At 46.1% G+C, this 16,101-nt stretch overlaps 1 pseudogene; it reads right to left on the bottom strand.

Annotated features, from left to right (window-relative positions):
- Positions 1–13,059: 13,059 nt before the first annotated feature.
- Positions 13,060–13,700, bottom strand: LOC101988349 (annotated as a pseudogene).
- Between the last annotated feature and the right edge of the window lie 2,401 nt (positions 13,701–16,101).

A 16,101-nucleotide genomic window follows, 5' to 3' on the forward strand; every position in this document is an offset into this window, starting at 1 on the left:
GATGGGACAATGACCTGGAAGATAGGCAGGGTTGAGACTAGCAAAAGGCGCATCAAAGAGAGGAGTCCAGCACATCTTCCTTTACGTACCGGGAGTCTTGGCTGTGGAGTCAGGTCAAATAAGAAGAGTACATACCTGCTTGCTGATGGCCTCTGATTGTAGCTGGTCAAGTAGGACTGGGGGCTACTGGGTCCCCACTAGTTTTATAGTTGAAAGCCCCTCCCATCTGCCCCCTGGACTCCGGTGTTCAGCCCATTAAGGTCTCCCTGGGGTGGCTCAGCAGATGGCCAGAGGGGCTGAAGCTGCAGTTTCCGAACACTTTCCTGGTGCTGGGTCTGCAGAAAGTTCTCCTTGGACGTCAACACCTCTACTTAGTTCTAGGGTAATTAGAGTCTTAACAAGGGGCAGGGTGGCCTAATGATCCACTTCACAGCAGGGGGCATTGCCCCAGCTAGATTTAGGCCTTCTTTGGCCTTGACTGAGCAATTTCCACATCATTTCCCCGGGGTGCTGGAGCTGTTGGGGGCCTGGTATCTCTGTCCCTTGGACTGTTTCACAGTCCCTATTGGTAGCCAGGTCCTTAGCTCAGCTGAGAACCCCTACTCGCCCTCAGAGGTAGGAAGAAAGCAGAATTCAGGCAGCAAGATGCTTGTTGGTCCCTTCCCCTCTGTCTCTCCTTTCACAACCATAGACCACCCAGGGATTAGCTGGACTGAAGGCCTGTGGTACACCTTCCTATCCTAATACCCCAAGACAAGCACCCGAAGGCCAGCAGGTCACCATCAGAGAACATGCTTCAGAACTCAGAGTCTCTGCCTCGATCTCTTAGTGCAGGCTCTACCCCAGCTACAAAACCTTTCTCAGACTCCACTTGGAGTGGTTAGGGGTTCCTTGACCCCTCCTGTCCCTGATTTGGGACTGTCCTGTTCCCCGGCCAACCAACAAAAAGCCTTGGTATAGCCACATGAGCTACACTCTACCTTATGCAGGGCTTTATAGCCACTAGACTAGAGCTGTGGGCCCCTTACTCCCTGCTCCCTGTCCCCCGAGAAGTGCTGCAGCCATTCATACTCTGGGTATCTGGGATACTCCAGTGGACCCACTGGAGCAGGGGATATGTGGGTACCTCAAGAGGAGTGCAAACAAGGACAGGGCTGGGGCAGTGGGGGAGGGGTGTCGTCAGGACCATAGAGAGTCTAGAGAGCCTTGTTGAGGGTCTCACTGGGGCTCCAACTTCCCAAGGAGAATTTTCTTTTGGCAAAAGAGTCCTGTGGTATAGCTAGGCTTATCTTAAACTCACAACCTTCTTGTCTCATCCTCCCAAGTTCTGATACTCAGGTATGTATCACCTCTTCTGGCTCTCCTTGGAACTTTATAAAGGCTTGGTTTTTCTGTAACATTTAAACCCTTTCTGGGGTTCAGTGACACACAGGGGCAACCCTGAGCATGCTTGCAGGGCTTTAAGCCTTCCACAGGCCCATCATAGGTGCTCAAATCTCTCCAGGGTTTCCATGAGGATCCCACCTGACTTGAGTCTCAAAGGAGCTCATGAACATGCCAACACTGCAATGGGCTTACACCACCCCAAGGTTGCGGCAGGGTTCACAGCCTAGTTCAGGGTTTCCCTGTGACTTGAAGCCTTCCTTAGGGTCTCACATGGTTCAGCATCCACTCCCTGTGAAGGTGTCAGTGTGGCTCTGGGCCTTCCCTACAGTATCAACAGAACAAACACCTTCCTCAAGTCTCTGTGAGGTTATCGAGCATCCTTAAGGACAATGACACCCAGAGATAGCCCCAGTTTCTCGGTGGTGCTAAGACCTTCTCTAGACATTTCTGAAGCTCACAGCCGCCTTCCTCAGAATCTTAATAAGCACTATGGTCCTACATTACTGTGGCTATTTCAAATCCTCACAGCCTTCCCCAGGGTACTAAAGGGGCTTAGGTTTTCTCCAGGTGTTAGTGAAGCCCCGTCTGCTTGGGGACTCAGTGGGGCTCATATTGTCTCATATTGTCAGGATATTCCTGAGGGCCACGAGGGGACGTAAGGCCTTCCCTGAGGTCTTCATTGGGCTTCACTGACTTCCCAACATGTGAAAAGAATCTAATTCATTGACTCCCTGCATTAGTTCCTTTCATATCCCTGTAGAATGAATCCCCCAAAGAAGCAACTTAGGGAAGGAGAAGTATATTTCAGCTCAGGGTTTGTGGGGACATGGCCCATCATGGAACAGAAGGCATGGTGGCTGGAGTTGGTCTGATTGTGGCAGCAGGAGCTTGCAGAGGCACTGTTCAGGAGGTGAGGTCAGACTGGATACCACCCAGGCCTGTGACCCTAAGGCTCACTCTTATGACCCTGTGCTTATCAGCTAGGACCCATGTCTCACAATCTTTAGGAACAGTATCGCATGATGGAGACCAAATGTGAGTGTGTGTGTGTGTGTGTGAGAGAGAGAGGGGGGGGTTGGGGAGGGGGGAAGCTTCACACTCAAACCATCACAAAAGGAACTCAGTGGGTCCCAAGACCTACTTCATGGCTGCAGTGGCACCCACAGCTTCTCCTAAGGTTTCAGAGGAACAGAGAACCCGCCAGGGATCTCAGTGGGGTGCATTGCTTCCAGTAGGGTCTCAACACAGTTCCAGGTTCTAAATGGTCTTATTCTCTGCTGGGGTCCCAGATTCTTAATGAAGACCCCATCTTCTACACTCAGTAGGGTTCATTGCTCTTTCCAAATTCCCGCTAGCGTGTTGTGAGTCAGACTTTTCCAGGGCCCTGAAGGAACTAAAGCCTTGGCACCTCAGTAGGGTTAAAGACTTCCCTAGGAGCTTGGGAAAGTCAGTCTTCCTTGGGATCACAAGGGATTGAAGGCCTTGCTCAAAATTTAACATTGTTCCATGCTCTTCTCCAGGTTTCAGTGGAGCTCATGGACTTTTCAAGAATTTCTGAGGCCTAAGGCCCTCCTACAGTGTCCTAAAGGTGCTCTCCTCCCTCCTTAGGGTTTCAGAAGCCTAGCAACGTTTTCTAAGGCCTCAGTGGAACACGAGAATTTTCTGGAGTCTCAGCGGTACTCAAACACTACTCAAGTGTCTCAGTAGGGGAGAAGGCTTTCTCCAGAGTATCTGTGGGCTAGAAGCCTTCACCAGGGTCTCACTAGATTTCATGGCCCAAGGTCCCATGGCCTCGCGAAACTCAGACTTCTGAAGTCTCAGCTCTTCTTTTACCTCTATGTTCTAACTAATGAATCGGTTTGTTTGGTTACTTCCAAATGTGGACGTCAGATGGCAATCCATGGGGCACAAGTTCCTCTTTCCACAAAATGAGCCCTGGGATAAGCGCAGGTCATCTGGCTTAGAAGCAAACACCTTTACAAGCTGAGCCATCTTGTTAAGCTCAGATATCAGTACTTGTTAAGGGCCTAAAGCCTTTCCAAAGGTATCACTTAGGCCTAAAACCTAGAGATGGACTTACCAGGGCCTAAGTTCTGTCCAGTGTCTGAATGGGAGCCCAAGAGCTTCTTTTTTTTTTTTATTTTATTTTATTTTTTTTTTGGATTTTCGAGACAGGGTTTCTCTGTAGCTTTGGAGCCTGTCCTGGAACTAGCTCTATAGACCAGGCTGGTCTCGAACTCACAGAGATCCACCTGCCTCTGCCTCCCAAGTGCTGGGATTAAAGGCGTGCGCCACCATCGCCCGGCTTGTTTTTATTTTATTTATTTATTTTTTTTTGGCCAAGAGCTTCTTCATGTCTCATAAAAACCTAAGATCTTTCACAGAGACTCATCTGGACCAGGCTTTACCAGGGTCTCAATGGGGCCTAAGATTTTCTCTACGCTCTTTTCTTAGGGCCTTATTGTAGCCAAAGGCTTACCCCAGGGTCTCACTGTTGCCAAATATTATCACCAGGGTCTACCCCAGGGTCTCACTGTGGCCAAATATTATCACCAGGGTCTAACTGGGGTCTAATATCTGAGCAGGGTCTCACGAAGTCCAAAGGCTTCCCTTGGGTCTCTGTAGCATAAGGCCTTCCCAGTGTCTCACTGGGGCACAGGTCTTACCCAAGTTCTCTCAGGAGCCTACAGTCCTGCAAGGGCTGTAATGGGGACAGAGAACTTCTCCGGGGTGTAAGACCCCAGACTCTAAACTATCACTGAGGACTTAGGTCTTACATCAGGTGACCTAAGGTGTTCTCAGGTTCTGACTGGGACCTAAGCAATTCTCCTGGCATTTACTGGGTAGCAGACTTTCCCTAGGTTCTCACAGGAGTTTCAGACTGGGGCCTGAGATCTTCCCCAGATTCTCACTGGGATCCCAGGTCTTCCCCCAGGGTCTCAGTGGTGCGTAAAGCTGTCTCCAGGATTCAAACTTGTCTTATACTTTCCCTAGGGACTCACTGGGACCTAAGGTCTTTTTCAAAGTTTGATTTGAGCTTAAGAACATCTCAGGGTTTCAATAAGGTATAAGGACTTCCCAGGGTCTCACTGGACTCAAGATCTTTCTATGGACTCTCTGGGGACCTAAGGCATTCAGGAGGGTCTTTCTGAAACTTAAGGGGCATCCCCAGGGTCTTCCTGACTTGACTGGTGCTTAAGGCCTCCCAATGGAACATAACATCTAAAGGGAACATAAAATTTTCCCTCCTTCTCACAGAGGCAGAAAGGCTTCTTCAAATATTATTTGTAGCTAAAGCCTTCCTCAGTATCTCACCTGGGCCTTCCCAGAGGAGTAACATCTTGAGGATTCTAGAATCTTGCCCAGGGTCTCAAGGTGGTTGAAGGTTATCTCAGGTTCTAGTGGTACCTGATGACTTCCCAGGGTTTCACTAAGGTCAAAGTTTTTCTTCAGGGACATTTTGTGGCTTAAGCTCTTCCCAGTGTCTCTCTGGGACCCAGGCCTTCCCCAGGCCATCAAGACCTCCAAGGTTTACAATGGGGGCTAAGACTATCTCCAAGATGTCATAGATACTGAAGACTTATCCAAGATATTATGGAGGACTAAGATCTAATGTCAGGTATCACTGTATTTCCCCATATTCTTACTGGGGCCCAAGACTTTCTCAGGTTCTTACTGGAACCTAAAGCTTTCTGCCAGTACTCACTGAAGTCTAAGGCTACCCCCAGGTTTGCTCTATGACTTAAGGGCTACACTGTATTCTCGCTGGGACCTAACACCTTTAACAGGTCTTCACTGGGTCCTAAGATTTTGCTCATGTTCTCTTTGGACCTAACACCTTCCCCATGTTCTCAACAGGGCTGAAGGCCTTCTCCTGGTACTTGTTGGAGTTTAGGGCTGTCTTCAGATTTCCTATAGGGCCTAAGGACCCTCCTCGTTATCTCTGAGACCTAAGGCCTTTAAGTTCCCACTGGATCTTAAGCACTCATCAGGGTCTCACTGGCCTAAGGACTTCCCAGGTTGTCACTGGGGTTTAAGTCCTTCCCCATATTCTTCACTGGGTCTTCAAGCCTTTTCCAGGTTCTCACCGGAGCCTAAGGAATTACCCAGGCTTTCAATAGACCTAAAATTTTCCCCAAGTTCTCACAGGGACTATAAGGCCTTCAACAGGTTTTCAGTAGGTCTGAAGACATTCTCCATGTTCTCACTGTGGCCTAAAACATTCTAAAGATTGCTACTGGGTTTCTCCTGGTTCTCCACAGGGGCCTAAGCCTCAGGTCCTAAGGCTGTCTCTAGAGTCTTAATGATCTTCTTATGTTGTCAGTAGAACCTAAAACTTTCTTTAGGTTCCTACTGGGGCTTAAGGCCTTCCCAGGTTGTACCTGGATAGTAAGGCTTTCCTCATGTTCTCAGCGAGTCTTAAAACCTTGCCCAGGTTCTTACTGGAGCCTAAGGCATTACCCAGGCTCTCACTGATACCTAAAACATTTCCCAAATTCTTACAGGGTCAATAAAACCTTTAACTATTTTCACTGCATCTCTAGATCCTCTAAATACTCTCACTTGTTCTAAAAGTTTCTATATATTCTCACTCATGCTTAAAGCTTTATCAAGGTTCTCACTGGGACCTAAGGCCTTCCCCAAAGTCTCAGTGAGGCCTAAGGACTTCCCAGGTTGTCACCAGGTTCTAAGGCCTTCCCCATGTTCTCACTGGGACTTAAGTCTTTGCCCAGGTTCTCACTGGTACTAAGACATTATTCAGGGTGTCACTGGACCTAATTTTTTCCCCTAGTTCTCACAGGGTCTTTAAAGCACTTAACAGACATTCACTGTGTGGTAATTTGAATAAAAATGGCCACCATAGGCTCATGTACTTGAATGCTTGGTCACCATGGAGTGGCACTATATTGAAAGGATTAGGAGGTATGGTCTTGTTAGTGTAGGAGTAGCCTTGTTGGAGGATGTATCACTGAGGGTGGGCTTTGAGATTTTTCAAACCAGTCTCAGTGGGTTTCTGTTCCTTCTGTCCACAGGTCTGAATGTAGAACTGTCAATTATCCTATCTGCCTGTGTGCTATCATGCTTCCTGCTGCAAGGATAATGGACCAAGTCTCTGAACCTGTAAGCAAGTTCCAGTTATAACTTTTATAAGAGTTGCCATGGTAATGGAATCTCTTCATAGCAACAGGACACTAAGACACACTGGGGCCCAAGACCTTCCTCATGTTTTCAAAGTGGCATAAAATCTACTACAGGTTCTCACAAGGGCTTAAGACCTTCTCTAGGTTCTCATAGGTATCTAAGGCCTTTCCCAAAGTCTCATTTAGGTTTTTGGCCTTCCACGGGTATTCTCTGAAGCCTAAAACCTTCTATAGGTTCTCACTGCGGCTCAAGGACTTCCAAAGTTATAACTGGAATCTATGACTTTGCCCACATTCTCACTAGGCCTTAAATCTTCACCTAGGTTCTCACTGGAGCCTAAGGAATTCCTCAGGGTCTCAATGGAGCCTAAGGCCTTTACTATGGCCTTACTAGGCCTTAAAGTTTCTCCAGGTTAATCCTGGGGCCAAAGGCCTTCCCAGATTGTCACTGGGCTCTAAATCCTTCCCCATGTTCTCAATGGGTCTTAAAGCACTGACCAAGTTGACACAGGATCTAGGGTCTCTCTAGGTCCTCAATCTCAAGTTCTTACAGATGCTATACAGCCTTTAAGATGTTTTCACTAGGTCTGAATGCCTCCCCCATGTTTTCACCATGGCCTAAAACCTTCACATTTTCACTGGGAATTAAGGCCTTTTATAGGTTATCACTGGAATCTAAGGCTTTCCCCAAATTCTCATTGAGGAACAAAGGGGGCCTAAAACCTTTTACAGGTTCTCGCTGAAGTTTAAGGCATTCCTCAGTGTTTCGATGTCTTAAGATCTTTCTCATATTCTCACGGCATATTAAAGCTTCAGGTTCTTACTAGGGTCTAAGGCTTTCTCCAAGTTATCATTAGGGCCTAAGGCCTCCCAAGGTTCTCATTCTGGAGCTGAAGGCATTACACAGGATCTCACTGGACCCCACAATTTTTCCTCAGTTTTCAGAGGGTCTCTAAGGCCTTTGACAAATTTTCACTGGACCTGAAGACCTTCCCCATGTTCTCATTGTTGGTTTTAATCTTCTATATGTTCTTATTGGGGTTTAATCCATCTAGACCTTCTCATGGGATCAAAGCCCTTCTCCAAAGTCTCACCGAGTCTTTGGCCTTCCCCAGGTTCTCAATGGAGACTAAAACCTACTATAGGTTCTAATGGGAACCTTCAGTCTTCCAAAGGTTGTCACTGTGATCTAAAACCTTCCCCATCTTCTCATTGGGATCTAACATCTTATGCAAGTTCCCACTGGGTCTTAAAGCCTTGCTCAGGTTCTCAATGGAACTTAAGGCATTACCCAAGGTCTTACTGATACATAAAAAAATTCCCAAGTTCTCACAAATTTTATAAGACCATCGACAGGTTTTCCCTTGGTTCTCATTGGGGCCTAAAACCTCCTGCAAGTTATCATTGTGGTTTAAGGTTGAAACTGAGGTCTAAGACCTTTCCATGTTATCACTAGGTCTGAAAACCTTGCCCAGGGTCTTCTGGTGCCTGAGAGATTCCCTAGGGTCTCAAGAGTGCTTTAAAAATTTTTTCCATGGTATCCCACAGTCTAGAAGACTATGACAGATTTTTCCTTCAATCTGAAGACTTTCCCTTTTTTTCATTGTGGCCTAAATCTTCTACAGGTTCTCATTGATGCTTAAGGCATTCTCTAGTTTCTCAGTGTGAGCTAAGTCCTTTTCCATAGTCTCACTGAGGCCGATGGACTTCCCCAGATTCTCAATGGTGCCTAAAACTTTCTGCAGGTTCTTACTGAGGCCCAAGACCTTCCCAGGTTTTAACTGGGATCTATGTCCTTCACTACATTCTCACTGTATTTTAAAGACTTGCTCAGGTTTCACTGGAGATAAAGGCATTATGAAGTGTCTCACAGGAACCTAAAGGTTTCCCCATGTTCTCACAAGGTTTATAAGCTTTTAACCTATGTTCACTATGTCTGACAGCCTTTCCTAGGTACTACTCACTATGGCCTGAAACCTTCTATATTTCCTCACTGGAGCTTAAAGCATCCTTCAGGTTCTCAATGGGGCCTAAAATCTTTCTCATGTTCTCACTGGATCTTAAACCTTTCTCACTGGGGCCTAAAACTTTCCTCTAGTTATCAGTGATATCCTAAAGCTTTCCCAGATTGCCATTTGGGCGTAGGGCCTTCCTGTTTCTCATTGGTGTCTAAGGCCTTTCACAGGTTCTCACTGAGCCTAAGGCCTTCTCAGGTTATCACTAAAACCTAAGGCCATTACCAGTGTTTTCAGAATGTCTTAAACCTTGCTTGCCCACATTCTCACTGGAGACAAAGGCATTACCAAGTGTTTCACTGGTGCCCAATATTTTTTGGTATGTCTTCCAGGGTCTTTAAAAAGACCCTTCAGCTAGCTTTCACTGTGTCCTCCATTCTCACTATGGCATAAAACCTTTCCCATGTTCTCATAGGTATCTGAGGCCTTTTCCAAAGTCTCACTGAGGCCTTAGGTCTTCTCCAGGTATTCACTGGTGCCTAAAACTTTCTTCAGGGACTCACTGGGGTCTAAGTCCTTTCTATGTTCCCAGTGTGTCTCAGCGATGCCCAGGTTTTCAAAGGAGCCTAAGGTATTACCCAGGATCTCGCTGGGGCCTAAAAGTTTTCTCAATTTCACACTATTTTATAAAACCTTCAGCATGCTTTCACTATATCTAAAGGCCTTTTCCAGATTCTCACTGGTGTTTAAGGCCTTTCTTACGTTCTCACTAGTATCCAAGGTCTTTACCAAAATCTCATTTCCCCAGGTATTCACTGCAACCTGGGAAACCTTCTAAAGATTCTCTCTGGGGCCCCAGGATGTTCTTAGGATTTAACTGGTATATAAGGCCTTCTTCCTGCACTCACGGAGTCAAAATCTTTGCTCAGGTTCTCATTGGATCATAAGGCATTCCTCGGGGTCTCAATGGCACCTAAGGTCTTTCCCTTGTTCTCACTGCTTCTTAAAGCTTTTTCAATTTCTCACTGGGGCCTAATGTCTTTCCTAGGTTGTCAGTGGGCCTTAAGGTCTTCTCCAGGTTCTGAATGGGGCTTAAGTCCCTGCCCAGCTTCTCACAGGAGCCTAAGGTATTAGCCAGAGTCTCACTGAGGCCTAAAATTTTTCTCAAGTTCACTCTGGTTCTATAAGACCTTCAACATGTTTTTACTCATGTTCTCACTATGGCGAAAAACCTTCTACAGGTTTTAACTTGGTCTAAAGGCCTTTCCCAGGTTCTCACTATGATCTCAGGCCTTTCCTAAAGTCTCATTGAGACCTAACACTTTCTCCGGGTTCTCACTGGGGCTTAAAGCATTTTACAGGTTCTTATGGTGGCTTAGGATCTTTCTAGGTTGTCACTGTGTCCTCCCCCGTGTTCTCAATGAGTCTTCCAACCTTTTCTATATTTTCACTGAAACCTAAGGCTTTCCCTAGTGTTTTACTACTACCTAAACACTTTTCCAAGTTCTCACAGAGTCTGTAAGGCCTTTGTATTTTCTCTGGGTCTAAAGATTTTTCACATGTTCTCACTGAAGCTTAAACCTTTGCTCTGGTTCTCACTGGGGCTTAAGGCATTACCCAGGGTCTTACTGGGGCCATACAATTCTTACTAGGTCTATAAGACATCCAGGAAGTTTTCACTGGGTCTGTAGCCCTTCCCCATGTTCTCACAGTGGCCTAAACATTTCTAGAGGTTCTCACTGGTCCTAAGACATTACCCAGGGTCTCAAAGGTGCCTAATATTTTCCAAAGTTCTCACAGGGTCTCTAAGGTTTTTGGCAGGCTCTCACTGTGGTCTACCATCTTTTATAGCTTCTCGCTGGGGCTATCGGCATTCTCCAGGTTCTCATTGGGTTCTAAGGCCTTCTCTAGGTTTCTTTGAGGTCTTAGGACTTTTTCAGGATCTCACTAAACCTAAACCTTCTACAGGTTTTCACTGAGGATTAAGTTATCCAGTTTTTCACTATGAAATAAGGCTTTCCCTAAATTTTCATTTAGACCTTCCTTAAATTCTCATTGAGGCCTGCCTAGGTTCTCACTATGGCCTAAAACCTATAGATTCTCACTGGAGTTTAAGGTATTCTTTAAGTTCTAAATGTGGCCTAAAGTCTTTCTCAGATTCTTAGTGGTTCTTAAGTCTGCTCCAGTTACTCAGCGTAACTTAAGGCCTTTGGGAGATTATTACTGGGTACTAAGGCCTTCACAGGTTGTTACTGAGGCCTAAAGTCTTCCCAGATGCTCACAATTTTGAAGTCTTTTTACAGGTGCTTACTGTGGCCTAAGGCCTACCCAGGTTGTTATGGGGGACTAAGACATTCACAGATTCTCCTAAGAACCTAAAACCTTCTATAGTACTCACTGAGGTCTAAGGCATTCCCTAGGTTGTCAATGGTGTTAAATCCTTGCCCAGGTCTTCACTGGAGCCTAAGGCATTTCCCAGAATTTCAGGATAGCCAGAGTTTTCCTAAGATCACACAGGCTCTATAAGATGTGTGAAAACTTCCCTCTGGGTCTGAAGGCCTTCGCATGATCTTACTGTAGCCTAGAATTTCCACCACATTCTCATTTTGGCTTAGGGCTGCTCTGTGTTCTCAGTGATATCTAAGCATTTCTCCTCAGTGTCATTGAGGCCTTATGCATTTCCCATCTCTCTTACTGGGGCCTAAAGCCATATATATATATAAATATAAAAATAAAAATTTTCCCAAGTTCTCACATGGTCTATGAGGACTGTGACAGTTTTTCACTGGGCCTGAAGGCTTTCTGTATGTTCTTGTTGTTTAAAACATTCTAGTGATAACCTGTGAAGTTACTTAGATCCAAGTGAAAATCTCAAGAAAGCTGTTGGCCTCCTTGAGTGTTTCAGGAAAACCTTACAGCACAAAGAGAAACTGGAAAAAGCCCTGAGCCCCAGGGAAAATCTACAGAAGGTTTCAGGTTCCAGTGTGCACCTAGGGAAGGCAGGCAGAATGGCCTCAGTGAGACGTTTGTTTGTTTGTTTGTTTGTTTGTTTGTTTTCTAGGACAGGGTTTCTCAGTAGTGATGGAGTCAGTCCTGAAACTCACTCTGTAGACCAGGCTGGCCTCAAACTCACAGAGATCCGCCTGCCTCTGCCTCCTGAGTACTGGGATTAAAGGCCTGTGCCACCACCACCCAGCTGTCCATGAGACTTCTGAGGAGGCCTTTAGCCCCATTATTCTAAGTAATGTTGGAGGACACAGGGAGAACAGGTTTAAAGTCTGAAAACACAGATAAAACCTGGTGAAGGCCTTTTGATCCTGTCACGTGGGAAAAACATTAGGCCTAAGGGCAACCTTGCTCTCAGTATCCAGGGACTACCTGGGCAAGGCTTTAAGACCCAGAAACAACCTTGGAAGGCCTTAGGCCCCAGTGATAAATGCCAAGATTCTGGTGCAATTATTTTTACATTTGCACCTGTGTCTACCAGACCTTCAATGACAATGTCATTTATTCATATTTTTAGTTTTGGGTTTTGTTTCATTTATAGAAGTTTGCCAAAATACTTGCTTTATGGTTTTTTCCTGAATTTTTTCTCTCTTCTATAGCTGTCCTATCATCCAGAGCAGTATGGCTTCTTGAAATAGGCATTAGGTTCTTTATTTTTTATTTTTTTGGATTTTCAAGACAGGGTTTCTCCGTAGCTTTTTGGTTCCTGTCCTGGAACTAGCTCTTCTAGACCAGGCTGGCCTCGAACTCACAGAGATCCACCTGCCTCTGCCTCCCGAGTGCTGGGATTAAAGGCATGCGCCACCACCGCCCAGCTGCATTAGGTTCTTTAATTGCTCTGAGAAGGAGTTTCAGCTATGATGACAGGAAATAACTGAACTAGACTTGGCACAGGGGCCTCAGAGAGGTGCCTTGAGGAGTTTCCCTGCTGGCAAAGCATTACCTTGACTGTCCTTTGTTGATCTACACCCATTAGTCCAATGTTTGCCTTTGGCACAGCTTCTGCATAATCCAGAAGGGAGGGGTATTCTGTGTGGAATATGGTTAGAAAAACCAAGGAATGTTCTGCTTACAGTCCTTTTAAAGGTGACCTTGTTTGCCACAATTGAAACACTTGACGTTTTGATTTTTCTTCAACCCTCTAGAAATCACCTTTCTTATCCAAATATTATCAATATTGATTGTATCTCAGATCCCTCCCACCAAGGGTGCTGACCTTGCCTCTAAAGGCCTAATTATCCCTTTGCATTGAGAATTATCATTTTTAAATGCCAGAGATTCAATTATTATTTGTCTACCTGGTGAATACCTCTGACCTCCTTGGAGATTTGGGGAAGGTCTTGGACAGTAGTGAGATCCTGGAGCTGTCCCTGAACCTCAGTGGGAACCTTTAGAAATGTTTTTGCTCTAATGAGAATTGCAAGGTAGCCCCTGGTCTCAATGAGCCATTGGAGAAGGCCTTTGATCACAATGAGAACCTGGAGACAGTCTTATGTGCCAGGAGACCCTGAAGTCAGCTTTTTTTTTTTCTGTTTTAGAAGGATTTATTTTTACTTTGTCCAAGACTTGAGAGGGGCTCCAGGGCGTTACAAAGCTGCTTAGTGGCTTCTTGAGAGGTTCGGGTGAAGGTCCTGAGGTGGGCTGGTGCAGAGCAGAGGTGGGAGCCCCTCGAAAGGAGAGGCCTCCTAGTCATGCTTGAGAGTGAGCCGTTCAAAGAGTTACTCATCCAGAGATGCCCGGGGCCCAGCCAACCTGCGGAGATTTGTCAGGTGGTTGCCCATCTTCTTGATGACCTTCGCCTTCTCATCCAGGAAGTGGTTTTTGAGGAAGTCACAGAGAAGAGGATCTATGTGAGCAGAACCCAGGGAATGAGGATCCAAAAGGGCCTGGTCCAAGTTCTTCTCCAAGGCCCAGGCAGCTTCCATGGCCTCCTGGGGTTTACCCCACTCATCTTGAGATGGCTTCTGCATGTCCTGAAAGAGTGCATGCCCTCCACAATTGTTCTGATACTTGAGGAGACGCTCGGCACCCTCGCGCTTCTCCTTGACCATTCACAGAAGAAGTGCCCTACACTCTCCAGAGCCACATCATCCTGATCAAAATGGTAGCCCAGAGAGAGGTAGGTGTAGGAGGCCCACAGGTGCAGGTTGACCAGGCAGTTCACGGCAGCCTCCACTTTGGTGGAATAATTCTGACGAACCTGGGAGGTCATGGCTGAGATACAGTCTGGAGCTACCTGCCAAGAGATGGTGCTGGCTGGTCCTAGGAGCTAAAGGTGGTGAGAAGATGGTCCCATAGGCTGCAACCAGAGAGGATAGGGAGTGGTGTAAGCTAACAAAGGGAGGCCCTGGGTCTGTTCTGTCCAAACACTGTTGAAGCAAGACACAGATACATGGGATCTCTGAGAGCTGCTCCCAGTTTGAGGTCTTAATGAGAATGTGTGGATGGCCTTTAGACCCCCTTAAATCCAATGGAAGATCTTACAGAACTTTTGGGAACTGGGGTACATTTTCAGGTTCCACTGAGACCCTGGGTGATCCTTTAGGTGCCAGTAAGAAGTGAAGACTCAGAATACAGAGAAGGCCTTAGACACCAGTGACTACCTGGGAAGGCCTTTCTGTTCTGGGAGAACTTTCAGAAGGCCTCTTGGTGCAGCAGAATTGTCTGTATTCTGTCAATCATGTTTTAAATAAACGCTGATTGGCCTGGCAGGAAGTATAGGCAGGAAAACCAGACAGGAAGTAGAAATGATGCAATGAGAACAGGAGAATTCTGGGAAGGAGGAAGTCGGTTCCTCCCAGTCCTGCACAGACCACCAAGGAAGCAGGATGTGATCTGCCAGCTGAAAAAGGTACCGAGCCATATGGCTAAAATAGATAAGAATAATGGGTTAATATAAGCTACAAGATCTAATATGTAGCCTGAGCTAATGGGCCAATCAGCTTTTTATAACTTATAGAGACCTCTGTGTGATTTTCTTTGGGGCTTGCCAGCTGTGGGGTACCAGGCAGGACAGAAAACCCCAACAAGCAGGTTCTTAAAGGAGTCTAAAACTTTTAACAGATTCTCACTAGATTCTAAGCTTCTTTTCTAGACTCATGCAGCTTAAGGACATCTCCTTAAGTGAAGCCTAGTATTTCCCCCAGCTAGTCGCTCAGGCCTAATGGCTTCTCATGTAATCAACTGGGCCTAAGGCCTTCCCTGGTTGTTACTGGAGCCTAAGACCTTCCAGATTCTCATTGGTGCCTAAGGCCTTGCTCAGGTTCTCACTAGGACTTAACCCCTGACAAGTACTGTATGTGTCTAAAGGCCTTCTCTGTGTTTTCACTTGGATCTAAGGCCTTAGTCAGGCCCATCATCTCTTTGGCCTATCTGAGATGCTCACTGTGGCTTAAAACCTTCTAATGGTTCTCAATAGAGCTTAAGGAATTTCTCAGAAGTTCAGTGGGGCTTCAGCTTTCCCCATGTTCTCATTGTACCCTCAAACTTTCTGCAGGTTCCTACTGTGGTGTGAGTACTTCCATGTCCTCACTGACATCAGAGTCCTTCTCTAATGTCTCCTAAAGTCCCTAGGTCTTCCTCTTTCCTCGCTGGAGCTGTGGACTTTCTTACACTTCTCCCTGGAGCTTGAGGCCTTCTCTAGGTACTTACTGCAATCTAAGACTTTCCTCAATGGTTTCTTGAGACCTGAGGCCTTTCCCAGATTCTCCCTGACTTTTAGGCATCCCTAGCTCATTACTGGTGTCTAAGGTCTTCTTCAGGTTCTCACCGGGGCCTAAGGTCTTCCCAATTTGTTGATTGTTCTTAACACCTTTCCCCATTCTCTCAGTATCCTTAAGGCATGGTCCATAGAATCACCGTGGCTTCAAATTATCCTCAAGTCTTCATTAATTCAATAAAACCATTGCTAGATTTTCATTGTATCTGTATTGTTTTTCCTTGTTTTCCCTCTTGCTTAGAACTTTCTACAGTGCAAATGGAAGGAACTAGAAAAAGCATCCCGAGTGAGGTAACCCAGACCCAGAAAGAGGAACATGGTATGTACTCACTCACAAGTGGGCACTAGCTGTAAAGCAAAGGATAGTGAGCCTAGAAAATCTAAGTAACAAGGTGAACCCTAAGAAAAACATACACAGATCCTCTTGGGAAGGAGAAACAGACTAGATTCCCTAACAAAATTGGGAGCATGGAGGTAGGGGGAGTAGAGAGGGTGGAAGGGGAAGAGGAGGGGAAAAGCGGAGCGGGGAGGAGAACTTGAGGGAACGGGATAGTCGAGATAGAGGAAGGACAGAGATGAGAGCAAGGAAAGAGATATTTTGATTGAGGGAACCATTATGGGGCTGGCAAGAAACCTGGAACTAGAGAAATTCCCAGAAATTCACAAGGATGAGCCCCAGCTAGGGCCCTAAGCAATAGAGGAGAGGGTGCCCAAACTGGCCTTTCCCTGTAGTCAGACTGATGAATATCTTTTTTAAAAAATATTTATTTATTTATTTATTTATTTATTTATTTATTTATTTATTTATTATATATGAAATTCACAAGGATGAGCCCCAGCTAGGGCCCTAAGCAATAGAGGAGAGGGTGCCCAAACTGGCCTTTCCCTGTAGTCA

Source organism: Microtus ochrogaster, chromosome 8 (genome assembly GCF_000317375.1).
Source record: "Microtus ochrogaster isolate Prairie Vole_2 chromosome 8, MicOch1.0, whole genome shotgun sequence".
Lineage (NCBI taxonomy): Eukaryota > Metazoa > Chordata > Mammalia > Rodentia > Cricetidae > Microtus > Microtus ochrogaster.